At 33.0% G+C, this 22929-nt stretch overlaps 1 long non-coding RNA gene across 7 annotated transcripts; it reads right to left on the reverse strand.

Moving 5' to 3' along the window:
- Positions 1-4395: 4395 nt before the first annotated feature.
- LOC103490180 (uncharacterized) lies at positions 4396-12456 on the reverse strand. 7 transcript variants are annotated; one of them, XR_007823526.1, is made up of 6 exons: positions 11974-12456; positions 9845-11591; positions 9431-9552; positions 8968-9125; positions 8333-8502; positions 4396-4626 (listed from the first exon to the last, which is right to left on the reverse strand). It is a non-coding gene; the product is annotated as an uncharacterized LOC103490180 (long non-coding RNA). The 7 variants fall into 7 exon arrangements; XR_007823518.1 differs by lacking the exon at positions 4396-4626 and adding an exon at positions 5295-6364; XR_007823522.1 differs by lacking the exon at positions 4396-4626 and adding an exon at positions 5300-6015.
- Between the last annotated feature and the right edge of the window lie 10473 nt (positions 12457-22929).

The raw sequence follows: 22929 nt of genomic DNA on the forward strand, positions 1-22929 counted from the left end.
ATCTTAAGTGTAATGTTTGAATTTTTGGGTGTTATTTAATTGTTGAAATATTTGATCGATAGAAATTGGAACTTATTAGATATTTTGGAAAAATATCTAATTATTGTATTTGTGAAAATTTGATTAATTGTATGATTAATTGATTGTGAAGTTAAAATAATTAAATTAAAATAATTATATTATAAGGAGATAATTATTTAAGGGTATATGTTATTCTTTGAAAGAATTTTAATTAATTATATGTTTGAGTATATAATTAATTGAATTTAAGGATAAAGTAATTATATTATAAAGATAATGTAATTATTTAAGGTTATTATATTTTTTAGGAAGATAAAGTGATGCGATTGGAGAGTGAAAATATTTGATTTAAAAAGGGGATTTTATGGGTTTTAAATGAAGTGAGAGAAAATATGATTGGTTTATTTGTGAAAGAAGAAAAAGAAAAAGGATAAGTTAAAAATAAAATAATAATAAATTGTAGTCATATCTAAACAATCGCGTATCAAACAATAACCAAATCTAAACGATCGCAAATATATTACACGAGCGTTGGCGTGATTGATGGGACATTTTTGATATCTTACACGGTAGGCTTTTGGATTTTTTCCGTTTATGGAATTATTCTATGTAATGTAAATACTTTGTCGAGTGGTTATATTTTTTAAACTGACCCCTTATTATTATGTAGTCTCCTTTGTTGATTATTATTATTGTTTATGCATGACTAATTTTCTATTAGATTTGTTTTTAATTCAACCAAGAAAAATGTAAATCGTGGTAAAAGAAAGGAAGAATATATATTTACTTTTAAAAAATAAGAAATGGAAAAAGGAGATGATGAGCAAAGTAATTTGAATTAATAAACAGCTGTTGGAACTTGTTTGGGGTAACAAGTTCCAAAGCGAGTACATTTATAGGGGCATGAAGCACATTTAACAAAGATATTATGATATCAAAAAATACAATATAAAAATGGGAGATCATGTGTCAGAATTTGAGGTAATAACATATTATTATTTAACGGTTAATTTTTATAAATGTAACAAAATACTAAAAGTCCGTATAATAAAATCCATGAAATTAGTCATTTTTTAAATATTTTAGGTTTACATTTTTGTCTTTCTTCTCTTTTTGGCTGTGATTTATTTCATCGTCTTTCTCATCGCTGTGATTTCTTTCATAATCTTCCTCATCGCTGCGATTCTTTCTTTCCATCATCTTTCTTCTTTTTCTTTTCTTTTTTTTACGTTGCGATTTCTTTTTCATCATTTTTTTTCTTTTCTTTTACGTGTTTAAATTTGGATAACCAAATCTAAACGATGGTGTACAAAAAATAACAAAATCTAAAAGATTGTGTGTAAAGAATCTTGAAAAAAATCATTTAGATTGGAGTAGCCGAATGTAAACGATCGTGTAAAAAAAATAAATGATCAAGTAAAAAAAATAAACGATCAAGTAAAAAAAAAAATCATCGTATAGACAAATTTAAATGATCGTGTACTAAAAGAATTAAAAAATCATTTAGTCAAATATAAACAATCGTGTAAACAACTCTAAACGATCTTGTAAAATAATAAACGATCATATAGCAAAAAAATTTAAAAAAAAATCATTTAGTCAAATCTAAACGATTGTATACCAAATTTTGAAAAAAATCGTTTAGAATTTGATCTAAAACTAAACAATCAAATCTAAACGATCGTGTAACCAAATTTAAACCGTAACCAAATTAAACAATCGTATAACAAAATTAAACGATAGAATTGAAAAAATAAATTGTAGCCATATATAAACAACCAAATCTAAACGATCGTGTACCAAGTAATAGCCAAACCTAAACGATCGGGTATCAAATATATTATGTGCACGTTGTTGATAGCGTGGTTAATAGGATATTTTTGGTATTTTTACGATGGATCTAAGGGTTTTTTTTGTTTTCGAAATTATTCTACCGTTTTGTTATATTTTTTTAAAGGACTCGTTATTTAAATGGGAAATAAATTGGAAAAAGTTGGAAGAGAAAGGTTTATTTAGTCAAAAGTGATTTTGCGTGTTTGATTGGAATTAGTAGATTTGATTAATAATATCAGACCATTTCCTTACTTTATATCATCTTTTAAACCGCAAACCAATTTTAGGGTCCCATTCTACTAATAAATAAATCAAATATACAATACCCAATAATTTCCTTTTCCATTTTCACATTTCTTCAATTTTAATCTATTAACTTTTTCTACCTTAATTTTTAAGATGTAATTATATATGGTCTTTTTTTTACATTATAGAAACAAATTTTATTATTTAGTCAACCGGTTTGGAATTAGGGGTTTGATATTTTAAGCAAATCCATGTTTTGGTACTTGAATAAATTCCTAGGATTAAGAAGCAAAATCTATAAGTTTGGAATATGTTTTTTTCCTATTGAATGTCATATGTTTTAAATGAAATTTACTTCATCCTCTTATGAATGATCATTCAAGACTGTTGATAACAAACGTTAGTCGAGTTCATGATCAACCAATGATAATCGATCATGATCGATCAACGATAACGGCGACCGATCGTCTTGACCGTCGACTCTGGATTATCTAGATCATCGGTTGATCAATCATCTTGATCGTTGGTGACGTAAAACTTTAGACGTCACTATCGTCAAGTGAAAGTTTTGATCGTCGACGATCAATCATTATTGTTAATGATTGATTGACGTGTCAAATGGTCGTATGATGATCAATGACCAATAGCCATGACCATTAGTGACTAATTGTCATGACAATCGATGACCAACCAATCGTCTTAATCATTGGCGACTGTTGACCATCTTTACTATCGATAGATGATTATTTTCACCAAGGCTTCTTACGCTCTTTTCCAATAGGTTTGAATATTAAAAACACTATTCAAGTCTATAGATTACTTTTTTTTTTCCTAATTTAATCTAGAAAATTCATCAGCCAACTTTGATCACCACCCCCAATGACTATTGTCGGCCGACCAATAGTTGCCATTTCCAACAACTTCATTGACGAACTTTCAGGTCCCGACCACCAACGGCAACAATCACCACCAACCTTAAAAAGTTAATAAAAATGAAATTTAAAATATTTGTTTGTTCTTAGTCATTCCAGACAAGCCTTTGATTTAATTACAATAATATTTTTTTAAAATACATATTGTGATTTTTTTTCCTTTTAGAGTTTTTTAATGATTATTATTATTAGATATATTTTTTAATTACCTCTTTTCTTTTATTCGTTTAAAACTGATTTTTTTTGAGATTTTGTTTATTTTGTTATATTCTTTAATGTAGAAATTGATGACCTAAAACCCAATATATTGTGATCTGATGTTATAAGTCAAATATGGATACCAGAAAGTGTAATTTAGCAGGTTGCAAAGCTTCCAAAACTATGATACCTAAACATAATTTTGTTGGATTCAGATTCACTTTTTGTCATTGTTTCCTTATTTTCCTTTTTTTCTCCAAACAAAAATGAAACTATTTTTTTTCTTTCATTTGTATTTTTATTGTTCTCATTTGATTGTAATTGGTCAGTGCATTTAAAAAATGCTATTGTTTTATCAATATACATATTTTAAATTTTATAATTATTTATTACATTTGCCGAAAGATATTGTAAAAATAGTTTGACTTTATTTTTATAGAACATAAAAATCATCCTAAATAATTTTGATAGTCAAACCCTTTTTTGTTTTTAGTTTTATAAAAACAATTAATTGTATTTTTTTTAAAAAAATGGAGTCTCACACTCTCATTGGATATGGAAGAATTTGGTTTATGGTTGAATCATAAACTAAAAAAATTTTTCATTAGATGATTAGTTCTATATTTAAGGAGATAAAAGTGGTAATTTCAATTTAATTGTTGAAAGAGTTTAGATAATTGATCTTATACTATTGAAGCTTATAGATTGTTAGTCCATAAAGTCCCCTTACCAACGGATAACAAATCAACATGGATCAAAGATATTGAAGGAATAAGTTTAAATGTTCAATTTTATGTGTTAAACCATGGAAACATATACCAATTGTATTAGATACAATTAGTAGAAAATTAATATATATATTTAGTTAGTTAGTTTGAATGGGATTTAAATTAAAACCATTTAGCAGGAAAGAATTAATGTATTCGAATATGATTTAAGTAGATTTACAATTTAAGACAAAGGAAATTCAAATTAAAACTATGATTTACAATTTAAGACAAAGGCGAAATTCAAATTAAAACTATGATTTACAATTTAAGACAAAGGAAATTCAAATTAAAACTATGAGATATAAGAGAATAAATGCATCTGAAGAATATTATTCAAACAATTAATAATTTTCTATTAATTAAACTAATAAGGTTTAAACTTAACTATTTGGTTCCATAAATAGGAAACTATAGAGACATGAAAGTTAGGTAAATACAATTTTAGGTGTTCTTATTTTGTCTCTCCCAACAAAGGATGAAGAGTTGTTTGAGGTTCTTAGTTCCCTCACCCATTCTCCTTAATTTCTTTGAAGTTGGCTCAAACCCACATGAATCCTTGCCTCAAATTTAGGGAGGAGATTATCAACAAAGCTGTTTGCAGTCTCCTTCAAACTAACATTTTTTTTCTTTTGTAAAAAAATTTACAAGTACAATAAGTGTTCATATGTTTAATTTCTAAAAATTAAAAATTAAAATCAAATAGAGATATTTTTAAAAATATAACAAATCAAACAAAATATTGAACAATTTCAAAAACAGAAAAATCTCATATGTCTACAATAAAAAATACCAAAAATGTCTCCGCAGCCAAATCTCAACGATCATGTACCAATATCTAAACGATTTTTTTCAAATCGTGTACCAAATATAAATATTTTATATTTAATATATTTGGTACAAATTCTTTTATATTTGGTACACAATCATATACTAATACCCAACGATTTTTTTTAAGATCTTTTATATTAGGTACACGATCTTATATCAATATCGTTTAGATTTGACAAGATTTATAATTGATTGAAAACAAACATCATGATTTCTAAAAAATATAAAAGAAAAATTGCAAAAGAAGAAGAGAAAAAATAAGATGGAAAGGAAAACAAAATTGCAGAAAAAGAGAAGAAAAGACGGAAAGAAAGAAAAATCGAAGTCACGCAAAATTCAAAAATCACATGAACAAGAAAATAACTGACTTTACCAAAATTGACCAATCAACTAAGAGGTGTTTATAATTTTATAAAAAAAAAATTGAAAAATTGAAAAATTGAAAAGTATTTTAAAAAAACCAGAAACAAAATAGAGGTAGTTACTTTGAGAAACTTGTTTTTCTTTTTCTTGAATGTGACAAACAATTCAAATCTTGAAAAATTAGGAGGGATAACAAATATATGAATTTAAAAAAGAAAAAAGAAAAATTGAAAATTCCTAACGCCCAAGTTTGACACAACAAAATAAAAACATGAAAACAAATTAAACCAAGACAATAAATTAAATGAACAAAAATGTAAGCAAGGAAGGAGTTTGAAAGTTGGAAGTTTTTGAACTTTGAAGGGTGGAATTAAGTAGCTCATCTAACAAAAGACTTTTGATTGAAAGGAATTATTGATCTTAGTTTCCTCTCATATTCCAATCTATGGCCCCTCATAAATAATTAACATCAAGACACGTACAGAAAACGATAACACCACGTCCTTCAAAGTTGGTTACAGTGTTGTCTTTCTGATTTGACTCAATACAACAGGACACAAATACAAGTGCATGGATGAGATAGAGATTTTAGATTTTAGATTTTAGATTTTAGATTTTAGATGATAAAATGGAATGGGACCATACAACAATATTAAATGGGTCCTTTTGTATAACAAGGAAAGGATGAGTGTGTTGGATATCCCCTTTGGAAGTTGCTTCTAATCTTGGCAATTTAGGATTCTTCAGCTTAAACTAGATTCCATAGGATTCCTCCCTTTCCCATGTCCCACTTTCTCATTCCTTTATTCTTCACTCTTACACACCTAACATATTAATAATCAATTTTATATTTTCAAGGCTTAACTTTGATTTTCGATCGACAATTTTTATATTGAGATGTTAAGAATCCCACGTTAGAAAAATTAACGAGACACGTTCCTTATAAGATAATAAACGATCTACTCCTCTTAATCATCAATTGATTTTAAAATCTAACCATACATACTAGCATAGCAAAAATGAAAGATGCAAGAAAAAGCACCAACCCATCACTCTTCCTAGATAAATTTCCTCTGTACACTTTGTTTATGGTTTTATGGATGAGCTAAACAAACCCATCACTCTTCCTAGATAATTTTCCAAACCACAATTTACGTCACCATATTGCACTTCCTGAAAAAGAAAGTATGCTTTTGAATTTGGATTACCCAAATAAATAAACAAAAAAATCATTTTCGTCTACTATTTGTCTGTTTAATTATTTATTATTAGTTTGGAGATGGTTTAATAGTAATTTCTATCCTAGGTTTCAACTCTACTCCATTATTTGAATGGTAATATTATTTAAAATTGTGAATTATAACGTATAAAAAAAAACAGAGAGAGAGAGTCTTGTTCAATCAAAACTCTCTTTAATCTCTCTCCTTATTCTACGGAGGACCTTACAAAGCTATTTTATAATCACTTGACACTTTCATCCACTCTTCTACTCTACCCATAATTATTAAATAAACTAACAATTAAAATCAAATGATGTCCTCCTCCACCCTACATAATTGCTCTTTCTTTCCAAAAAGTTATGCTACCCATCTTTTTTTAATGGGTATTTTCATAAAATTGTAGTTTTATGTTCCTTTAACTTTCCTAATACAAAAAATAAGCAATAGGAACAGTAATCTAATTCCAGTGCCAAATGTTTCCCATTAAATGACATAAAAAGGAATCTCAATTCTCATATTCTCATTCCTAACTTTTAATATTCTCACGAGGGGTAAATAATAAATATGGCCAAAAGATTAATTAAACTAAATTAACTATTGCTCAAGTCTCCAAGACTCTTCTATAACTTTGTAGAGATCAAATAAAAAATGTCTATTAAAAAGAATCCTTGGAATTCCTTGAGATCCTAATCTACTTTCCTTTTCTTATGGAAAACATAGTGGAAAGGAAAAAAGTAAGGTAACCTAATCCACACTTTAATCCAAAGCCATTCTGATTAATTCTCAAAATAAGTCATTGAAATCATATATTCTACGAGCTAAACAAATTTTGATCTAATGTCCATCAATTTTAATCTTAAAATTTTCATTTTTATCAATTACATATGATGCTTAGATGAATATTGTAATCATAATCTTGAATTAAAATGTTACAATTTTGTTATTGAAATTAATAAGCTTATAAATATGGCTTTCTATTAAAATTAATCAGTGGGTAAATTAGCAGAACTTGAAATGAGGGTAAAAGCTTGCCACAATTGTTTACGTTTAGTGTCCAAGTTTATAGTAAAAATTAAATATTTTTAAAATTAAGTTCCAACTTTTCTGATTAAAGTTGAATAATAAGTTTCAATTTTAAATAGTGTTGAATAAGTATTTCATTAGATTGTTCTAGAATTTATAATTTTTTGTTTTATAAGATCATGACATTCAATTTTAAGTTTAATATATTTAAATCAATTATGAAGATATATCAAGTTTACAAAGTTATTTACTTTTAAAGTTACAAGATTTATTAGGCACACATTAAAACTTCTGACATTCTATCATACATTTCTTTTAAATTTACTTTTTAGATATTCATAGTAATTTAATTTAGACTTAAACACCACTATTATCATTTTTTTCATTAAAATAATGGTATTTTCAAGATGTGTACAGTCGGTTGTTTTTTACTTTTAATACTTTTGTTCATTTTGATCCCTATCTTTTTAAACTTTTTTTTTTTACCTTTTATATTTTTTAATGTGCCACTTAAGACCTTTCGTATTTTGAAAATTCAAAGATTATAAATCAAAGTAAAATACAAGAGGAGATTATAAATCGAAGTAAAAATATAAGAACTAAAATGATTATTTCAAAAGTACAAAATAAAAAAAAAACCATCTCAACCTTTGGTTCTCTGGTAAATACTAAAATAAGAGAACTTTCCTCAACAATCTAGTTTTAGCTATTGGCAAGCATGTACTATCCATCTAAAAATGTAAGGTTGGAATCTCTACTATGGTTAGATAAAAGAAAGGAAAATGGTTGCCTTTTGTGGAGGCTTTGTGAGCGTCAAGAGACCATCATTGGCCACCAGAAAAGGACAGGAAGAAGATAAATATAATTTCAGGAAAAAAATAAAGAAAAGATTACATACCTCATGGCCATGACTGGGGTCCATGAAAGCAGAGTGGGCTTTTCTTATTTCTTGTGTTTCCTTGATTCACCAACAATCAACAATCGGAAATTACGAATAAATCCCACCGAAGGATCGGGTAGATACTTTGCTTTGAAGGAGCAGACACCAAGCCACCAAGCCAAATAAACCTGAAAAAACAAACAATATGTACAATATATTTTACGTATATTAATATAAAAACTAAAAATTAGAGCACCAATAAATGGAATGATCCATTAAGCATACGATCCAACTACCCACGACCCAATTAAGTGCAGTGTAAGCCAACAAACATTTTTAAACAAACCCATTTCGTCTTATCAAACAAAATGCAAAACCCTCTTCCCAAAATCAAACCTTCAACATCAATGGCGTAAAGCATCGCCAAAATCTTGGCGTGTTGGGCACCACTGAAAGAGTCAATTTTTCACGATAATATAAGCAATAAATACACCAAATATCAACGTTATTTTGTATTTGTTTGTTCATAGCTTCTCATGCTTTGATCAGTAAGCAGTAGAGAGAAGCAAGAGATAGAGAAAGCAGAGAGGTTTTTGTCTTTACAGGCTTTGCTGTACAAACTTTTATGAGTAATATCTGCAGAATTTGCCAACCTGGGAAAGTCCGGAGAGCACTTCCTCGATGGTATCTTCGGTTGCATCCATGAAATCACAGCAGCCCTCGCGTTTGCTAGGATGAGTGAATCAGCTTATAGAGTAGAAACCACATCCCGCCTTGCCCAATGGAGGATCGAAAATCTTGCTTCCTGTACCTACCGCAAATCCGATCCTTTCAAAATCGGCATGTGGAAATGGTAAAATTACTCTTTATTTTCGTTTTAAAGCTACAATTTTTGTGAAATGTGCTTAAATATGAGAAATTGATTTGTATATGGTCACGAAAGAGAGATGAGAATAAGATTCTATCCAACCATTTCTTTGAAAGAGAGAATGAAAGTTAATGATAATAATCTATTTCCCCCCTTCTTATTGGAGAGGTATAGATTTCTAATACTTTTGTTTGGATTGAAGGCATTTATCGGTGGAAAAAAACAAGCTTTTATACGTTAAATTATACCCAGAAATATCGAGCTTAACGAGGGATAATCCTCCGATTGTATCTTTCATCATCCGAGTGGTCTCCTTTGCAGGGGATCGGAAGGCTTTGACTCATCCAGGTAATTTCATTCTTCTCATTTCCTGTACATTTTTCAAGGAGCAGTTATTTGTTTTTGATAAGACATTCGCCTTCAATTATATCTTTACGGTTCTGGTTCATGAATATAAGTTAAAATACTAGAGATCTAGATGTCTTATTCCTGATAACTAGATGTCTTTTATTCTTTGGTGGTGGACATGGCTAACCTCTGTGTCTTATCAATTATATCTGTACGGTTCTGGTTCATGAATATAAGTTCAAATACTTGAGATCTAGATGTCTTATTCCTGATAACTAGATGTCATATATTATTTGATCGTGGACATGGCTAACCTCTGTTAAGACATTTGATTGAGCAGTTGGAGTTTTGTTTCTTATTCTTGATGACCTTCAGTTCTTCGAATGACCAATATTGTTACCACATCCACATCCATGCAGAAATAATAGACAAACAGCTTAAAAACAACGACTTTATTTGGCAAATTGAAGTTCCATTAACCGGAAAGTTCATCATTGACGTAGAATTCCTTGATTTGAAGATTGCATCATCAGAGGTAAGCATATAAATATTCCTCTGTTCCTATTGCATAGCATATTTCTTCCAAAGATGATTGTGGGGTTAACTATAATAACAGAATCCAAGTATCATAGTTAAAAACAAGCCATATGAAGTAGTTGACAAAAGTTATGCCTGGAAGAAAAAAAAAAGTAGTGTGTTAAAGAAAGAAGGATTTGGACACCAATTTAGCTCCTTTTTGGACTCATTGTTGTCAAATTACTGACAGGGTGGGGAACCTTCCTCTATCTGGGCGGATGGATCGACACGACAACGATCAAATTCAAGAGCTCTTATTTCATTGGGTCGAATGTTGAAGGAAAGCATCCACACTGATATCATAATTAATGCTTCTGATGGAAGTGTTGGAGCCCATCGTGCTATTCTTGCTTCACGGTCACCTGTTTTCCACAGCATGTTTTCACATGACCTGAAAGAAAAGGAACTATCTACGTTAAACATCTCTGATATGTCTTTTGAAGCTTGTCAGGCTTTTCTTAATTACATGTATGGTAATATCCAACATGAAGAGTTTCTAGCCCATAGACTGGCACTTCTTCATGCAGCTGAGAAATATGACATAGATGACCTAAAAGAAGCCTGCCACGATAGTCTGCTAGAAGATATTGATGCCAAGAATGTTCTTGAAAGACTACAGAATGCATCTCTTTATCAATTGCCAAAACTGAAGACCAGCTGCATGCAGTATCTCGTGAAGTTTGGTAAGATACTCGACATCCGAGATGAATTCAATATCTTTCTGCAAAATGCAGACAGGGATCTAATAGCTGAAATCTTCCATGAAATTCTTAATGCTTGGAAAGGTTTCTAGCTTGATGAAGGGGATGGTTAACGTTAGTGTGTATATGGTATACACATAAGATTGCTACAAGGATTTAGTGTAAGAATTTGTTACCTTGAAGGTGATTCTTTCTTCTAATTGTTTGTCCTGAAATTAGTCAGGTTTCTCGTGATAGATCTTGGTGTTATGAAAACAAATACAATTGAAAGAAATGTAAATAATTTGATGTTCTGTGTTTGGAATTTTATGCTAGTTTAGCATTTTTTTATCGCACAATATCTCACAATACCCTCATATCCATAGACCATAATGCACTAAAACCATCTGCAGAAGAAAACCAACCCATTCTTTCAAGTGCTTCAAGTTCATGCTCTCAATAATACTGCATTAACCATAAAAGATCATAGCATGCACAAAGTTGCCGGATCCAGAGTACGAGAAGCATAAAGGTTGGCCTCTGATTTGGCATCGTAAGAAAAGCATTCAACATTAGAACACCTCTGGGCTTCCAGAACCTTATAAGAACGAACATAAACCTAACAAACCTTGAAAATACTGATCACATCAACCAAATGCAGCGAGCTATTAAAGAAACCTCAAGAAAAGGTCCACTATTCGCAACTTTATAGAAACAAAAGTTTCTCATAGTTGCAGACCAGCAGACCGATCATTACATTACCAAACACCAGCATATTCTATTCCTCCATAATATCATCACGTCTCTAACATTGAAAATGTTTGGACAAAATCAAATTGACAAGAATAAAAAACTAGAACAAAAGAACACATAGATTTACACGGTTAGCTGAACCAACCGTTTTATTATCAACAACAAAATACCAAAGTTTGGTCATTTGAAATGTTGAATAACAGATTCAAAGCATCTAGACCCAAGAGCATAAGAAATCCAAGGAAAATTTGAGTCATGAAAATCAACTAAAGTCAAACTATTACAACTTCATTACAAACTCACAAACTAATGACCTAATTCAAAAGAAAAAGAAAGCGGGGGTTCAAGGTAGAATCTCAGACAAATGTACCATCTGTTAACTAACCAAACGCATTAGAATTGAACAAAAGAATGCTAAACATTAATAGTGGTACCTCAGCTAAAAGATGAACGATACAACCCCAACAAACAAAAGGAAGAAAATGAGTTGTTGAAAGAGAAGGAAGAGTTAAAGGAATTGAAAATGCAGAGAAAAAGGAGATGAAAAGGCGAAGGTAAGACGAGAGAAATTAGAATTTGGAGGTGGGAGGAAATGGAGCGAATATTGTTGGAATCTTTTATGCTTATGCTTTTTTTTTCTTTTTCATTTATAAATGGTTTGCGTAGGAATAGGAATTTTTAGCGGACCCGCGATTACAATTGAAGTCAGCATTTGACGTTTTCGTTATTTTGTAAAATTATTTATGAATTATTAAAAATATAAAATATCACTTATTTTACTTGGAGAACTCTACGAGGACGTCTCGAACATGGCGGGAATTCCTGAATACACAGGAATGGGGAGGAAGTAGGGATTATTTTTTCTCCATTTACATTTCGGGGCTGGGGACGGGGAATATATTCTCGACCTCGACTCTGGCCTCGTCCCGAAAGGAAAAAGTATGTCCATCCATCCATCCATATTTATATTTATTTATAAAAACAAAACAAAAAGAAACTAAACAAAAGTGGGGAATCCCCACCCTATTTTGTGCAGTAAAATTCGTGGGGATGTGGAATGAGGTAGCGGGACTAGGACGGGGAGTGGCATCCTCATCCCCTCCCTGCCTTGTGGGTCTAATTTTACTTCTTCTTTAGTCGGAGAAATAAGGTGGTTTTAAAAAAGAAAAAAAAAAGAATGATATTGAAAAATCAATTGTTTCTGGAAAAAATCTTGAAAAATGAGTTTATAATTTAAACACGCACATGTTTAGTTATGGCTTTTTATAAATGTTTATATTTATAATTTTTTTGGTTTGTGGGATAAATTTCAAAAATAATGTTATGAATTAGATGTTGGCAACCTGATGTATGTGATGTTATGTAAATGACTTGACATTGTGCAATAGGGATAATTAATAGATATTAATCTAATCCAAGATTAGCTCACTAGACTACCGTTAAAACTATCCTCAAGTATCTTAAAAGAACAAGGGACTACATGATTGTGTATATTTCTAAGGATTTGATTCTTACATACAAAGACTCTAACTTTCAAACTAATGAGGATTATAGGAAATCTACTTCAGGTTCAGTGTTCACTCTTAACGGAGGAGCTAGTAGTTTGGAGAACTATCAAGCAAGCATGTATTGTTGACTCCACCATAGAGGTAGAGTATGTACACTACAAAAAAATGATTATATCCCACGCTTCTTTAGTACGTCGAGAGATAAGGTCTCTTCTGCTCCGCAACATAAGTCGAAAGAACTACAACTCTCCAATGTCGATTGCAATGCATCGTGAAATAGGAAAACATTCTCGACATCATTAGTAACACATCGGGAGGGCCCACACAACTCCCAACTTGTACGTGCATGGCATCGACAGAAAGAAATCATTTAAATTATGATTGTGTTTATCCCAATGCCACGCATGTACATGTCGGGAGTTTTGTGGGCACTCATGACGTGTTACTAATGACATCACATCAAGAATGTTGGGAAACTCTTGACGCTTATCGTGAAGTGTCGAGAGTTCTCCTATAAAAATTCTCTTCCACATATGTTATTTACAGATTTGGAGGAGAAAGGGATTGAGAGAGACGAAGACGAAGAGGCTAGAAGCACTATCGCTCTCCCAAGCAAGATATCTCCAGCATGCATAGGTAGCACATCACATAGGACTTCGTCTACTTTCCCAAGGTAAAAGAAATCAAAGCTTGAGAAACTTCCTTCATTGTTCCACTATCATTGAGTCATTGAAGCTTGTAAGAGTTGGAATTTACAGTTCTTTGATAAAAAAACGTACTGTTAACATTCATGCAACTTCCATTATCAATTACAAGACTACAAGACATCCTATTAACTAAGCACCTTCAGTGGAAAAAATTCTCTTTGATCTTCAATATCATTTTTCTTAACTTGAGCACTAAGAAGCGCCTGATAGACCCCTTATTAAACAAGTTTACATTAGAAGGAAGAATAGGCTGTAGCACGTGTAGAAAATACTAGATAAAAAACACGTGATTTTAAATAGAGTTAGTGCGCATGTTTTGGTGGGAAAGACAGCTGTATTTGGGCGGGAAAAGCTGTTAAATAGAGTTAGCGTGGGAGGGAAGGGACATGTTCTGTTTCGTTAGAGAATTGAGTGAGAAATAGAATTCTGATCTTCTGGTTGAGAGAAGAACAGAATTGTAGATTGTAACCAAGGATTGAAATCTTTTCAATTCTAATTGTGTAAAGAAAGTGAAGTAATAAAAGAATTGATTCCAAACTGTGTTGGAGTTCCAACATTTTGGTATCAGAGCCGTGATTCGGGAGGGATGGTGCAGACCCGCATTGAAGAACGGCTGGAATACATCGACCAGGAGATTGCCGGAATGAAGAAAGAGTTGAGTAAAATGCCGGCGATTGAGGGAGGATTAGCCGAAATCGCGAAGAGCATCGATCTAATGCGTCTTCAGTCGGAAAAACAGCAGCAGCTTTTGTTCACGATCATTGAGACGAGTTCGAAGGAGAGATCAATGATGAGTGGGCAAGCGACAGAACCCGCCGTGAAGGATTTTGAAAAAGCGAAAGGGAAAGAAAGCGACGCGTCCTCCAGTAGAATGAATGAATCGGATCGGAATCACCGAAACGAAGGAGGAGAACGGAGGATCGACTGCGATGAAGGATACTCTGACCGAAACAAATTTAAAAAGATCGAGATGCCCGTTTTCACTGGAGAGGATCCCGATTCTTGGCTGTTCCGAGCAGAGAGGTATTTTCAAATTCATAGATTAACGGAGTCTGAAAAAATGTTGGTGTCGACCATTAGTTTCGATGGTCCAGCACTGAATTGGTATAGATCTCAAGAGGAGAGAAATAAATTTGTTAGTTGGTCGAATATGAAGGAGAGGTTGTTAATACGTTTTCGGTCCAGTAAAGATGGCACTATTGGCGGGCAATTTCTGAGAATTAAACAAGAGGGATCTGTAGAGGAATATATAAATTTGTTCGACAAAATGGTAGCTCCAGTTAATGAATTGCCGGAATGGGTGATTGAAGATACTTTTATGAATGGCCTGTTGCCGTGGGTTAGATCAGAAGTTGTTTTCTGTCGACCGAAGGGTTTAGCAGAAATGATGGAAGCGGCACAAATGGTTGAAAATAGAGAAATAGTAAGAATGGAGGCGAAAATGAGTGGGTACTCAGGGGGTAAGTTGTCTAATCAGATTGCTAGCAATGGGAAAATAAATCCGGGAGGAGTAGCAGGAGACATTAAAGGAAATTCTTCATTTTCCACTCGAACCATAACCTTGAGAAGTCAGGCATCCAATGAAAATCGAAGGGAGGGAACATATAAACGGCTACCTGATGCAGAATTTCAGGCTCGGAAAGAGAAGGGCTTATGTTTTCGTTGCAATGAGAAGTATTCTGCAGATCATAAGTGTAGATTGAAGGAACAACGTGAGTTGAGGATGTTTGTAATAACCGAAGGGAAAGATGAATATGAAATCGTTGAGGAAGAAAAAGAGGAGAAAGATTTGGGCCACCCAGAAGTCAATGGGGACTTAACCACAGTGGTTGAATTATCAATCAACTCGGTGGTTGGTCTCAATGATCCTGGCACTATGAAGGTGAGAGGTAAATTGCTGGGAGAAGAAGTGATTGTATTGATCGACTGCGGAGCAACACATAACTTTGTGTCTGAAAAACTAGTTAAGAAATTGATTTTACCAGTCAAAGAAACTGCACACTATGGCGTAATCTTAGGTTCTGGAGCAGCTGTTCAGGGTAAAGGAATCTGTGAAAAACTAGAAGTGCAGTTGAATGGTTGGAGGATTGTGGAGGATTTTCTTCCTTTGGAACTTGGAGGAGTAGATGTCATTTTGGGAATGCAATGGTTGTACTCATTGGGGGTAACTATAGTAGATTGGAAGAACCTATCTCTATCCTTTGTGGCTGAAGGAAAAGAGGTGAAGATCAAAGGGGATCCTAGCTTGACTAAGGCAAGGATCAGCCTAAAGAATATGATGAAAAACTGGGAAGAAAGGGATAGTGGATTCTTGATTGAGTGTAGATCCTTGCAAGTGAGAACAGTAGGAGATGAGGAGTATTGTTTGTTAAACACAGAAGCAGTGAGCAAGGGACTGATTAGTTCAGTGATCAAACAATACCAAGATGTCTTTGATTGGCCAGAAAAATTACCTCCTCGGAGAGAGATAGAGCATCATATACATATGAAAGATGGGACTGAACCAATTAATGTGCGGCCATATCGATATGGATTTCATCAGAAGGGGGAAATGGAGAAGTTAGTTCAAGAAATGTTGAATTCAGGGGTGATAAGGCCGAGTATAAGTCCGTATTCCAGTCCAGTTCTGTTGGTTAAGAAAAAAGATGGGAGTTGGCGATTTTGTGTAGATTATAGAGCAGTAAACAATGCCACGATTCCCGACAAGTTTCCCATACCAGTAGTAGAGGAATTGTTTGATGAGCTATGTGGGGCAACTCTATTTTCCAAGATTGATTTGAAATCGGGGTATCATCAAATTAGAATGGCTGATGAAGATATAGAGAAAACGGCTTTTAGAACACATGAGGGCCATTATGAATTTTTAGTCATGCCATTTGGGCTGACCAATGCTCCGGCTACCTTTCAAGCTTTGATGAATGCAATTTTCAAACCGTTTCTCATAAGGTTCGTGTTAGTTTTTTTTGATGACATATTGGTTTATAGTAGAAATGAGGAGGAGCATGTGTTACACTTGGAAATGGTGTTGAAAGTGCTGCGGCAACATGAACTGTATGCTAACCAGAAGAAATGTCAGTTTGCTCAAGAGAAAATTGAGTATTTGGGACATGTGATTTCGGGAGAAGGTGTGGCAGTGGATCCGGAGAAAATTAGAGCAATTTGTGACTGGCCACGACCTACAAATGTCAAAGAAACTAGAGGATTCCTTGGATTGACAGGATATTACCGGCGATTTGTGCGCAATTATGGTACTATTGCTGCACCACTTACTCAGTTATTAAAGAAAGGAGGATTTAGTTGGACTGAGGAGGCTACTCAGGCTTTTGACCGGTTGAAGTCTGCAATGGTATCCTTACCAGTGTTAGCTTTACCGGACTTCAATAAGCAATTTGAAATAGAGGCTGATGCATCTGGATATGGAGTTGGAGCTGTATTGGTTCAAGACAAAAGACCACTAGCCTATTTTAGCCACACATTAGCACTGAGAGATAGAGGTCGACCGGTGTATGAAAGGGAACTTATGGCTATTGTGTTAGCAGTCCAAAGATGGCGACCGTATTTGTTGATTGGGAAGTTTAGAGTCAAAACTGATCAGAAGGCACTTAAATTTTTGTTAGACCAGAGGATCATACAACCACAGTATCAGAAGTGGATAGCTAAATTGTTGGGCTACTCGTTTGAGGTAGACTATAAACCGGGAGTGGAAAACAGAGCAGCTGATGCTCTGTCACGGAAACCAGAGGAAGTACAGTTGTTTGGGTTATCTATACCGATCACTGTTGATTTGGATGTGATTAAAAGAGAGGTGACTCAAGATTCTAAGTATAAAGAGATAGTAAGACAGCTTGAGCAAGGAGATGAGTTGCAAGTAGACGACTATTCGTTGTAGAAAGGATTGCTGATGTATAAGAACCGATTGGTAATGGTTCAGCAATCTTCTTTGAAACCAGTAATTCTAGAAACTTTTCATAATTCAGCAGTTGGTGGACATTCTGGGTTTCTGAGAACTTATAAAAGAATAGCAGCGGAGTTGTACTGGAAAGGGATGAAGGCAGAAATTAAAAAACACTGTGAAGAGTGCCTAACTTGTCAAAGAAATAAAACAATGGCTCTATCACCTGCTGGTTTACTGGTTCCATTGGAGATACCTCAGGTTATATGGAGTGAGATATCCATGGATTTTGTGGAGGGACTTCCAAAATCAAATGGGTATGAGGTAATTCTGGTTGTGGTAGACAGATTGAGCAAATATGGGCATTTCTTACCATTGAAGCATCCGTTTACTGCTAAATTGGTAGCAGAGTTGTTTGTTAAGGAGGTAGTAAGATTGCACGGGTTTCCCTTATCTATTGTATCAGATAGAGACAAGGTATTCCTTAGCCAATTCTGGACTGAATTGTTTCGTTTGTCGGGCACCAAATTAAATAAAAGCACAGCTTATCATCCTCAATCAGATGGCCAAACGGAGGTTGTGAACAGAGGGGTGGAAACATATTTGAGATGCTTTTGTAATGAGAAACCCAAGGAGTGGATTAAATGGCTGCCATGGACAGAATATTGGTATAATACGACTTATCAACGTTCAATTGGTATGACTCCATTCCAAGTTGTTTATGGCCGGCAACCTCCTACTCTTATATCTTATGGAAGTTCTCCATCTAAGAATTCTACTGTTGAAGAGATGCTGCAGGAAAGAGATATTGTTCTGGTTTCTTTACGAGAACATTTGCGCTTGGCACAAGAGCAAATGAAGTCTTATGCGGATCGAAAAAGGAGAGATGTGGAATTTTCTGTAGGAGAATTTGTGTTATTGCGCATTCGCCCTTATCGACAGATTACGGTGAGAAGTAGGAGGAATGAAAAGCTTGCTCCTCGTTTCTTCGGGCCATATGAAATTATTGAGAAGATTGGACCCGTCGCCTATCGTCTACAGTTGCCAGAGAATTCACGAATTCATCCGGTATTCCATGTATCTCAGTTGAGGAAATTGGTGGGACAGCATGAAAATATTCAACATACTATTCAGTTTGTTGATGAGAATTATACATGGAAGTCTGAACCAGAAGAAGTTGTTGAATACCGAAAGACAGGGGCTGAACAGTGGGAAGTTTTGGTGAGCTGGAAAGGGTTGCCTAAGCATGAAGCTTCTTGGGAATCCTATGAAGAAATGAAAGAAAAATTTCCAACTCTTCACCTTGAGGACAAGGTGAATTTAAAAGGGGGAAGTAATGATAGACCCCTTATTAAACAAGTTTACATTAGAAGGAAGAATAGGCTGTAGCACGTGTAGAAAATACTAGATAAAAAACACGTGATTTTAAATAGAGTTAGTGCGCATGTTTTGGTGGGAAAGACAGCTGTATTTGGGCGGGAAAAGCTGTTAAATAGAGTTAGCGTGGGAGGGAAGGGACATGTTCTGTTTCGTTAGAGAATTGAGTGAGAAATAGAATTCTGATCTTCTGGTTGAGAGAAGAACAGAATTGTAGATTGTAACCAAGGATTGAAATCTTTTCAATTCTAATTGTGTAAAGAAAGTGAAGTAATAAAAGAATTGATTCCAAACTGTGTTGGAGTTCCAACAGCGCCCTCCTTGTAACAAGTGTCAATTTACTCCCATCTAATTCTTTCTTAATTTCTTCAATTACTTCTTCAATGAGCTCATCTTCCTCACTTTCACCTCCATTGATGACAACTTCACCATTTTTAATAATCATGGTTCTTTTGTTTGGACAATCACGAGCAATATATTCAATCCCTTGACATTTCCATCATTTTATGTCTCGATTCTTTTCTCGGACTTCCTTCGATCCATCTAATTTTTCTTTACCTTTGGAGCTCTCAACCTTATCTTTCTTTTCAAACTCAACATTTCCTTTAGGGTTGAAATCCACCCTTCTACTATTTGAATTATTTTTCCAAGTAGAAGTAGAAAAAGAAGTAGATTTAAAGGAAACATACCTCTTGAAGTGCATCTTCTCCCAAGCTAATTGCCCTTCAATTTTCACAGCAAAGTGTAACAACTTTTTCATATCAAAGTAAGTTTGTCTATCCATTTGGTTGGCCAATTCTCAGTTCATTCCTGCAAGGAATCTTGCCATTGTATCCTCTTTATCTTCATCAATATTGGTTCTATTCATAAGGGTAATTTGCATTTTCTTATAATAATCATCCACACTTTTGGATCCTTGTTGTAAAGAGTAAAGCTTTTGCTTGAGTTCTCGAATGTAGTGCTTAGGAATGTACCTCCTTCGCATTAGAGCTTTAAATTCCTTCCAAGATTCAACTAGCTTTTCATAACTTCTTTTCCATTCAAGTTTCAATGATGTCCACCAAACACTCGCATAATCAACAAATTCGGCTACAACAAGCTTCATTTTCCTTTCTTCACTAAAATTATGGCAATAAAAAACATGCTCAATTTTGCTCTCATATTACAAATATTCCTCCAGATCTGTTGTCCCATCAAATGTAGGAATTATGAGCTTCACTCCTCCTATCCATTTTTCTTCTCTTCTTTCATTTTCATACTCCCTTTCAACCCTTCTTTCAGGTAACATGCCCCTTCCCTCTCTTCTTCCTCTTCTTCTACCTTGGCCTAACACTCTTTTCCCTCTTGGATTTTGTCCAGCTAAAAGGATTTCGTTATCCTCATCCTCTTCATTTTCAACTCCTTTGTTCCAGACTTCCCCTTGGCGAGGATTCCTTAAAGCTACCTCTATCCTATCTAATAGCTATTAGATAGGATACAGATTTGTCAAGTCATTAATTACTTGAGTTAAACGAATAATTATTCCTCCTTGTGCTTCTATTCTCCTAGCTTCACTAATCTTCCCAACATTTTCCACTTCTTGATTCATAGTGAATAGATTAAAAGGGACCTCACACACTCAACTCACCATTTGTTCACTTGGAACACTCGTGTTTACACACAAAAGGTAGGCTATTTGGATATTGGGTGGGCCTATGCAATCCTTGAAATAGAGAGTTATTCAATATAAGCAAGGCAAGACAATTGTGAACCTAACCACAAAAAGAACAAAAAAAAAAAAAAAAAAAAATTAAACAAAAAGGAAACACAATTTTTAGATGAACTGAACACAGAAATTGATTTGCAAATAGAAAGGTTTTAAGAAATGAATTTGATGAATTATCCTTCTTAGAAGTTGAAGATAAGAGGCTGATCTAAAAGTTTGTTGAAGGTCATAAAATGAAATTTGGTCATTTACAAGAAGAAAGAAAATGAAAGATAAGAAGAAAGTTTAAAAGTAACAGATTTGAAAGTATTCAACAATTAATGATAGAAAGTTAAAAAGACATTCAAATGATCATGCGATTGACCTATGAAATAATAGAAACATAGAAAGAGTTAATGTAATAACTTAATTATGCAAAATTTGACTACAAACTCAAGATTAATCACACAATTTGTATTAATGATTGCAAGAACAATTTTTTTCTCAACTTTCATTTTCTTCTTCTTCTCTCTCTCTCTCTCTCTTTTTATACTTTTCTTCTCAACTTTTTTTTTCTACTTTTCTTCACAACTTTTTTTTAATATTTAAAACGTAATAGCATGGAAATAAGATAAAGGTATGAAAAGACAAGAAATGATAGAATGAAATTAAAAACTAGATTAAAAGTTTGCAAGAAAAAAAGATAGAATCAATCTTAGAGTAGGCCACAAAGATGCAACGTACGCTTTGATACAAAGTGATAAGAAACCCTTGAGCATTGAACCTAAGAACTATGTTAAACAATAAGACCCAAAGAACTTGATCCCAATAGCCCCAAAATCGATTTGATTTCAACCCCTAAGATGGGCTAGATTCAAGTTATTTAGTTGATCTAAGAAACCAAGAATTGAACAAAGTAATTAAAAACTCCCATCAACTCTCGATCTTCAAAGCACTCCACAAGCAAGACATATCAATTCTCACTTGAATGCTCCAAATATTCGTACATTCTATAAGAAGAACACACAAAAACAAAATTCTACATTTTAGAATTTTCAAATATCATTCATCCCAATTCTTATTTTAAATGTGAAATTTACAACCCTATTTATACTAATTAAAATATTAAATGAAAAGTCGCAGTATTTAATTTTATACTCTTTTAACTACTATAATAAGTGAAACATAACATTAAATAAATACATAATTCCTTAAATATTTAATTTTATGACTTTTGAGTTGCCTAAATAACTTTTCAACTTCCAACCATTACATCTCTTCAACTTCTTCATTTAATTCAATTCTCTTATTTCTTGATTTGTATAATTCTCCTCTCCTTCAAGAAGATTTGTCTTCAAATCTAAATGATCTCTTCTGAATGTAGCTTCCGATAGTCATCTTCTTTGTCTTGAATTCATGAACAACAAAGTTCAACATGAAATCTCTAAAATCACAATTTTTTTTTACATATTTTCAAAACGACAACATTTAACATTGAAAGAAATTGAATTAGAAGACCTTGAAAAAACAAATTAGTAGATCAGATATAGATCTAAAACATTGAAGAAGACAAAATTGTATAACTAGGACTGGAAGTGACATTTTTTTTTAGATTTTATATAGTGGATAGGATGTGACAAGAAAACTAGAAAAAAATGGAAATCGAGAAAATAAGAGAAGAATACATTGCAATAATGGAAAGATATATCGATCTAGAGCCAAAAGCTCTGATACCAAATAATAAGGCAATTCTAATCCTTAGTCCAAAGATCCAAGCTATTAATGTAGAAAGAACCTTAGAAATAAGAAACTAACACCTCTCTATACTAATTTATATCAATCAAGACAAAGTTAACATTAGATTACCTCTTAGATCAAAGATTTAGAAGCAAAATTTGAAAATCTTATCCTAAATTGAGCCACTCCACAATCAAACTTTTCAAGGTTAAATTGAATAGCTCGCATTTATTCTATCAAAAAAAAAAAAAAAAAAAAAAGGAAAAGTCTCAAAATGAGATTTCAAATTGCATTCATCAAAAGTCTTCTTCTTACAAATGGAAAGATAAAGGCATTATATAGCCTTGGAAGATTTTGTCCTATTTAATGAAAATACCAAAAAGTTAAAATAAAAAATTAACAAGGTTTTCTATTTTCCAACCACCATCTTTAATACTAACCTATTAATGGTAGTTACCCTAACTTGTCAAATTAAAACAATTGGA

This window comes from Cucumis melo, chromosome 1 (assembly GCF_025177605.1).
Source record: "Cucumis melo cultivar AY chromosome 1, USDA_Cmelo_AY_1.0, whole genome shotgun sequence".
Classification (NCBI taxonomy): domain Eukaryota; kingdom Viridiplantae; phylum Streptophyta; class Magnoliopsida; order Cucurbitales; family Cucurbitaceae; genus Cucumis; species Cucumis melo.